The sequence below is a fragment of the Cervus canadensis genome, chromosome 26, assembly GCF_019320065.1.
Source record: "Cervus canadensis isolate Bull #8, Minnesota chromosome 26, ASM1932006v1, whole genome shotgun sequence".
Classification (NCBI taxonomy): Eukaryota; Metazoa; Chordata; class Mammalia; order Artiodactyla; family Cervidae; genus Cervus; species Cervus canadensis.
The window spans coordinates 52,241,211-52,249,576 of NC_057411.1; the positions used below are offsets into that span (position 1 = coordinate 52,241,211).

The window sequence follows — 8,366 nt, forward strand, 5'->3', positions numbered from 1 at the left end:
GAGACACGTGCTGACAAAGCAAGAGATTTTATTGGGAAAGGGCGCCCGGGGGAAAGCAGCAGAGTGAGGGGACCAGGAGAACAACTGCTGCGGGGCTTGCAGTCCCAGGTTTTACGGTGATGGGATTAGTTTCCAGGTTGTCTTGAGCCAATCATTTGGACTTGTTCAGCCTGTTCATGCCTTGTTCAGTCAAGATGGATGCCAGAAAGAAGGATTCTGGGAGGTGGTCGGACATGTGGTGTCTCCTTTTGACCTTCCCCGAACTCTTCCAGTTGGTGGAGGCTTATTAGTTCCGTGTTCCTTACCAGGACCTCCTGATGTAAAACAACTCATGCAAATAGTTACTGTGGTGCCTGGCCAGGGTGGGCGGTTTCAATCAGTGTGCTTCCCCCAACAAAGAGAGGCTTTTAATTATGACAGAGGACCAATTCACGAGGAGTTAGCTGGTAAAGAGTCCGCCTGCAATGCGGGAGACCTGGGTTTGATCACTGGTTTGGGAAGATCCCCTGGAGAAGGGAAAGGCTACCCACTACAGTATTCTGGCCTGGAGAATCCCATGGACTGTACAGTCCATGGGGTCACAAAGAGTCAGACACGACTGAACAACTTTCACACTCACTCAGAGGGCTAATTCACCAGGAGGACATAAACCTTTTTAAAGTTTACGTTGTTATTCGGTCGCCAAGTCACGTCTGACTCTTTGCAACCCCATTGACTGCAGCAGGCCAGGCTTCCCTGTCCCTCACCACCTTCCAGAGTTTGCCCAAGTTCATGTCCATTGAGTCGGTGATACCATCCAACCATCTCATCCTCTGTCGTCCCTTCTCCTCTGCCCTCAATCTTTCCTGGCATCAGGGTCTCTCTAATGAGTTGGCTCTTTGCATCAGGTGGCCAAAGTATTGGAGCTTCAGCCTCAGCATCAGTCCCTCCAATGAACACTCAGGACTGATCTCCCTTAGGGTGGACTGGTTTCCTTTCCTTGAAGTCCAAGGGACTCTCAAGAGTTTTCTCCAGCACCACAGTTCAAAGGCATCAATTCTTTGGTGCTCTGCCTTCTTTTAATGTTTACACACCCAATAACAGAGCTTAAAATACTTGGAGCAAAAACTAAGAATAACACAAGGAAACAGACAAACCCACAGTTGTCGTTAGAGATTTCAACACCTTCTCTCAACAAGTGATGGACAAGTATCATGAAGACTATGGAAGCCTTGAATGCACCATGGACCAATCTGAGCTGATTATGCATGGGGCACTCAGAACAGCAGATTTCACATTCTTTCCAACACTTACCAAGAAAGCCCATACTCTGGGTCATAAAACAAGTCTCCAAGATTTTTAAGGTAGTCAAGTCATACAAGGCATGTTATCTGATCACAATAGAATTAAACTAGAAATCAGTAACAGAAAGATACCTAGAAAAATTATAAAACATACTTCTCAATAACCCCTGGGTCAAAGAAGAAGTCAAAAGGAAAATGAGAATATTTTGAATTGAATGAAAATGAAAATACAACATATCAAAAAGCTGACATGCAGCTAAAGCAGTACAATACATAGAGGGAAAGTATCTGTCCTAGAAAAAAATAAAGACCCGAAATCAATGACCTCAACTTCCACCTTAAGAAACAAGGGGGAAAAGAGCAAATAAAACTCAGAGTAAGTGAAAGAATGGAAATAATAAACACTGGAGTGGAAATCAATGAAACAGAAAAGGAGTAGAGAAAATCAATGAAATCGAAAGCTGGTTCTTTGAGAAGCTCAGTAAGATTGACAAGCCAGGCCGACTCAGAGTAAAAGAGGGAATACACAAATGACCACTTTCAAGAATGAGAAAAGTGACATCAATACAGACTGTACAGAAAAGATATTAAGGGAATATCGTGTGTACTTTATGTCAATGAGCTGGACAACTTAGAAGAAAAGGACAAATTTCTCCAAAGGCACAAACTGTCAAAGCCCATTCAAGAAGAAATAGAAAATCTAAATAATTCTATCACTATTAAAGATTGAATGTTTAGTTAAATACCTTATAAAAAAGAAAACCCCAAGCCCAAATAAGTCTCATGAAGAAATGATAATTTTTCAGGGACTGTTCCAGAAAACTGAATAGAAGAAAACACTTTCCAATGCATTCTAGGAGGCAAACATGACCTTCACTCCAACACTAGGCAGCAAAAATAAACTACAGACTGTATTCCATTATGAACATAAATGCAAAAATTCTTAAAATTTAGAAAATGGAATTCAACAGTGTTTTTAAAGGGTCAGATCATGATCAAGTGGGATTTATCTAAGGAATGCAAGGTTGGTTTAACTCTGAAAAATGTAATTCACCGTAGTAACAGACTAAAAATGAAAAACCTAATGACTATTTAAATTAAAAAAATCATTTTATGAAGTCCAACAATCATTTCTAACAAAAATCTTCAGTAAAGTAGACACAGAAAAGAACATCCTCATCTTGATAACGGGCATCCCTGACACAGTTGATGTCACACTTGGTGGTGAAAGACTGAATACTTTCACCCAAAATTTAGGGAAAAGGACAGGTTGTCTCTACACAGCTCTTCTCTTCAGCACTACTGGGGGTTCTGGCCAGCACTCAGGTTGCAAAGGAAGAAGTAATCCTTTATTATTCTACAGCATGATCGTCTACGTAGGCAATCTACAAAAAAGGTATCAGAACTAATAACCTAAGCAAGTTTAGCAAGGCTGCAGGATGCAAGATCAGTGTACAAAAGTTAACTGTATTTCTGTGCACTAGCAACAAACAGTTGGACATTTGAAATATAAAACAGTATCTGCAATACCATCAAAAATATGAAATACATAGAGATAAATCTGACACAATATGTGTGAGACCTGTACACTGAAAAAATGCCAGTCATGGCTGAGAGAAATTAGTCATGAGCTATTTCAAATCCTAAAAGATGATGCTTTGAAAGTGCTGCGCTCAATATACCAGCAATTTTGGAAAATTCAGCAGTGACCACTGGACTGGAAAAGGTCAGTTTTCATTCCAATCCCAAAGAAAGGCAATGCCAAAGAACGTTCAAACTACCACACAATTGCATTCATCTCACACGCTAGCAAAGTAATGCTCAAATTTCTCCAAGTGAGGCTTCAATAGTACATGAACCAAGAGCTTTCAGATGTTCAAGCTAGATTTAGAAAAGGCAGGGGAATCAGGGATCAAATTGATCATTGAAAAAGCAAGAGAGTTCCAGAAAAACATCTATTTCTGCTTTATTGACTATGCCAAAGCCTTTGAGTGCATGGATCACAACAAACTGTGGAAAATTCTTCAAGAGGTGGGAATATCAGACCACCTTACCTGCCTCCTGAGAAATCTGTATGCAGGTCAAGAAGCAAAAGTTAGAACCAGACATGGAACAACAGACTGGTTCCACATTGGGAAAGGAGTATGTCAAAGCTGTATATTGTCACCCTGGTTATTTAACTTATATGCAGAGTACATCATGTGAAATGCCGGGCTGGATGAAGCACAAGCTGAAATCAAGATTGTTGAGAGAAACATCAATAACCTCAGATATGCAGATGGCACCACCCTTATGGCAGAAAGCGAAGAACTAAAGAGCCTCTTGTTGAAAGTGAAAGCAGAGAGTGAAAAAGTTGGCTTAAAGTTCAACATTCAGAAAACTATGATCATGGCATCTTGTCCCATCACTTCATGGCAAATAGATGGGGAAACAATAGAAACAGTGACAGATTTTATTTTCTTGGGCGCCAAAATCACTGCAGTGACTGCAGCCATGAAATTAAAAGACGCTTGCTCCTTGGAAGAAAAACTATGACCAACCTAGACAGCATATTAAAAAGCAGAGACATTACTTTGCCGACAAAGGTCTGTCTAGTCAAAGCTATGGTTTTTCCAATAGTCAAGTATGGATGTGAAATTTGGACTATAAAGAAAGCTGAGCACTGAAGAATTGATGCTTTTGAACTGTGGTGTTGGAGAAGACTCTTGAGAGTCTCTTGGACTTCAGGGAGATTCAGCCAGTCTATCGTAAAGGAGATCAGTCCTGGGTGTTCACTGGAAGGACTGATGTTGAACCTGCAACTCCAATACTTTGGCCACGTGATGCGAAGAGCTGGCTCATTGGAAAAGACCCTGATGCTGGGAAAGATTGAAGGCAGGAGGAGAAGGGGATGACAGAGGATGAGATGGCTGGATGGCATCACCGACTCAATGGGCATGAGTTTGAGTAAACTCCGGGAGTTGGTGACGGACAGGGAGGCCTGGCGTGCTGCGATTCATGGGGTCGCAGAGTCGGACACGACTGAGCGACTGAGCTGAACCGATGCATGTGTGCTCAGTCGTGTCGACTCTGTGAACCTATGGACTGTATTCAGGCTCCTCTGTGCACGGGATTCTCCAGGTAAGAATACTGGAGTGGGTTGCCATGCCCTCCTCCGGGAGATCTTCCCGAGCCAGGGATTGAGCTCACATCTCCCGCGTTTAATGCATTGAAGGCAGGCTCTTTACCCACTGAGCCAGGGGCCTAAAGAAAGGTGAGACAGACCACATCCATGAGCAGAATACTCAATACTGTCACTGCGTCTGTACCCACGCTCACCACGCGTCCACCTCCCTGGTGGGCCTCCATCAGTGACATCCCGCGTGGAGAGTGAGGGCCAGTGAGGAAGACAGGTGGTAAACAGGTGGGACGCAGGGACTGAGAGGTGAAGGACACGCTGAGAAGGGAAAATGTGGGGGCCCAAGAAAGCCTCAGGCTGGAAGGCTACCTTGTCCGAGGGTCAGAGAGGACCCTGCAGCCGCCTCCCTGAGCTGACGCCAGCACTCACTGACCAGATGGACCAACTGCGCGAGACCCCAGCGGCCCTGGGCAGCGGGCGAAGGGCTGCCACCCTGCCCGAGGTTGGCGTGAGCTCCCACGCCTGGGAAACCCCCTGCCCAGGGCATTTCTGGGCTGCTCACCAGACGCCGCCCCCAAGGGAGAGTGACCCCCAGTGGCTTCTGGCTGGGAACTGGCACCGCCGGAGTGTAGCTCCGGGGCGGCATGGGCCCGTGTTGCTGGGGGCCCGGGCACTTGCTGACACAGGAGGTTGCTGAGAGCTGCCTGTTAAGGGGACAGGCCTGCCCTTCTGGGCCCCTCAGGGTGCTGAAGGTGGAGAAAGGTGGAAGGGGCGTCTTGTCCCAGGACACACAGCCAGCCCCCACCGAGTGCCGCAGGGCCTCCCACTGGGCCGTGCAGCCCTGCACGTGAACTGGTGGGAGGGGCCTGGTGTCCCGGGATGAGTGACCCTGCCCTCTGCTGTTCCCTGAGCTCTGGGGCTTGGGAAGGCAGCGCCCCCACCCCCTTCTGCACCGCGTCCCTTCTTCTGAGAGAGCCGGGGACGGATCCGGTGACTGCATTCATACTACAGGGTGAAGGACTACCCGCCAAGCCTTGCCTTGCCTGGAGGTCGGGTGGAGGAGCCATCAGAAGGTGGACGGCAGGGGGCAACACAGAGGCTGGAGGCACGGCCAGTGTGAAGTCCTCACACACCCCTCCCCGGGCCTGGTCGCCTCCCGGTTGGAGGAAGGATACTCAGAGCTGAGCCCTGGCAGGGAGCCCCGTGGACTTGACTTAAGGTGAGGACTTGGAGAGCACTGGGATCAGGCCCCCCAAACCTGGTGGGGGCGCCGGGCACAGAGCGGGGAGGGGGAGGAGACAGGAGGGAGTGTGCTCACTGGTCCCCAGCAGAGTGGTCACGCTCAGCGGGAGGGGGCGGTCCCCCCCTGCACCGCGCTGCCTCAGCTCTGGGTGAAGGCCGTGCCCTCTGGAGCTTGGAGCAGGAGTGAGCCATCTGGTGAAAAGGCAGGATGCAGCCACCCTGAGCTTAGACCCCTGAGTCAGAGAGACACAGCTGGCCGCCCACCACCCACCTGGGGCGAGCAGGACCAACAATGACCGTCCCCTGCGCCTCCCGGCACCCACTCGGTGGTCACCACGCCGGCCCAGGGGCCTCAGCCTCCCCTGCCCTCTCGTCCCTTCTCGACTCCCACACCCCCAGTGCCCGGCCGGGTGCTGCTCTGGCGGCTGTGTTGGCTGCCCTCTGACCTCCATACCCCCTCCCGGGGGTGCACGTGGCGGGGGACCTGCTCGGCACAGGACCCACCTGAAACTGCAGGATTAGCCATGAGCAACGGGAACAGCATCTCCACAGAGGGAACAGCATGAAAGAAAGCAGTGTGCTAGGAGGCAGCTCTGAAAACCAGGAGTGGATGGGGCCAGCTTTGCCAGAGGGCAGAGAACAGGGGGCCCTGGTCAAGGGGGTGAGGGCATGGTGAGACCCTGAGAGGTGAAGCCGTTACCTCACCTGGGGGCATAGGGAGTGACCGGAGGGCCCCAGGCAGAAGGCGGAAGGCAGCGGTCTGAGTTCAGGCTGAGCTAGGGTAGGAGGGGAGGGGAGCTGAAGTGCTGAGTGGGAACACAGGGCAGAGAGTCAGGCGCCCTGGGGAGAAAGGCCTGGACAGCGGACCTCGGGCGCTCAGGGCAGGGTTGGGGGCACCTGGAGGCCTAGATGGAAACACACACACTGTCCACTCGGGACAGCGGGGTCCGGCCAGCGGTGAGGCCGGGCTGAGCCCGCCTGAGCAGGGAGAGAGGAGAAGGCCCACCTGTGGCCCTGCGGCGGCAGCCCCCAGGCCCATGGAGGCCAGAGAGGGCACCCCTGGGTGTCCTGTCCTCCTCGGCAGGGCTGGCCCACCCTGATGAAGCCGCGAGCCCATGGCTGGCGGGAAATCAGAGTCGGGCCTTCCGGGGACTGCGGAGTGGATGGGCCAGCGGGACCCCTGGAGGCAGGTGACCCGAGAGGGTCCCCTTCCTTGGCTCACCCAGCACCACAGCGCTGCTCTGCTCCGAGAGGTCAGCTCCCACCCTGGGAGGACAAAGTCCGCGGAGCAGGAACGGCCGTAAAGCTCCAGGAGAGGCAGTGTGGACGCACTTTTAATTTGTGACTAATTTGTTGCACAATGAGGTCGCAATTTCCTAATTGTGATTGCCATTTTAATTTTACTCATGGCTGTGCAACCAACAGTGTATAGTCTAGTAATTAAAATTAATTGTACCTTCACCTGCATATTTCTATTAGGCTGTTAAATTCAGTCTGTAAGCTCAATGATTTTGTTCCCTGAAAGATGCTGAGTTCATTTCTGCCACACTCGGTGCCTCCCCACTCTGAAGGCAGCTTTGCCCTCCAAGGGGGCTGGGGGCGTCTCTGCCCTGGCACCTCACTTCTGGTGGAGCCGGGAGAGAGGAACCCCCGAGGGCAGGGAGAGTGGAATTACTGATGAGTTTTAGGCTCTCAGATTATATTTATACATGGGGATTTCATGAACAATCTCAGAGAACCTAAACGGGCTTTCTCCACCAAATTAAACCCGTGAAGGACACTCACAGAGCCTGCGGGACACTCTTCCCAGCGTGAAGTCCTGGTGGCCTTGGGGGTGGCAAGGGGCTCTCTCTGAATTCCAGGTGTTGAGAGCCCTCAGATATTGTCACTGGCCATCACCTACCTGCAGATCCTCAGGGCCCCTGGGAAAGCAGCTCTCCTATGGGCGGTGGGAGTAAACTGGCCTGGGACCGCCCCCGCCCAAGCTGGGTCCGGGCAACACCTGGGCTCAGCCAATCAGATGCGCCCTCCCAGGACCCCAAACCCACGGGCCACCTGAAAAGCTGGGAGGTACGGGTGTCATGGCAACGGTACCTGGCAAGACAGATGGCCCTGGGATGTGCCAGGGGTTCCAGCGTGTCCAGGCCTTCCACTTCCCAGCACTGGAGTTACCGCAGCGCATTCTGACACTCCTACTGACCCAGTCACCATGGGGTCTAGAGAGGCGGCTGGGGGAACTGGGGTTGGGGCCAGCTCCACGCACTCCCCACCAAGCACAGACAGGGCAGCCGTGCTGGGGTTGACGGTTCTCCGTCCAGCTGAGCCAGGAGACCCCACTTCACTGTCACCTCTTCCCTGGGGTCAGGCCGTGATGTGTCTGGGGAGGGGTCCATGTGATTGTCCTTCTTCTCCATTCCCACTGTGCAGGGAGCAGGGACGAACCCTCAGCGCCTGCTCAGGGAACCTGGGAAGATGCATCTGCGTCCATCCCCCACCATCCCCCACGATTCTCCCACTCATCCTGCACCCCATCCCCCACCCCTCCATCCCCCACCATTCCCCCATTCATCTTGCTACCCACCCCACCCCGTCCGACCCCCCTCCCCCTCCATCCCCCACCAACCCCTCCCCCTCCACCCCACCATCCCCCCTCCTCCTCCACCCCCCACCACCCCTCCCCCTCCACCCCACCCCTCCCCCTCCCCCTCCACCATCCCCCACCC

The 8,366-nt window shown here is 51.8% G+C and overlaps 1 protein-coding gene across 1 annotated transcript in view; it reads left to right on the plus strand.

Moving 5' to 3' along the window:
- LOC122428170 (basic proline-rich protein-like) overlaps positions 1–8,366 on the plus strand; it is a gene marked incomplete at its 5' end in the record, with an annotated part of 9,692 nt that overhangs the window by 400 nt on the left and 926 nt on the right. The gene's annotated exons all lie outside the window — the stretch shown is intronic.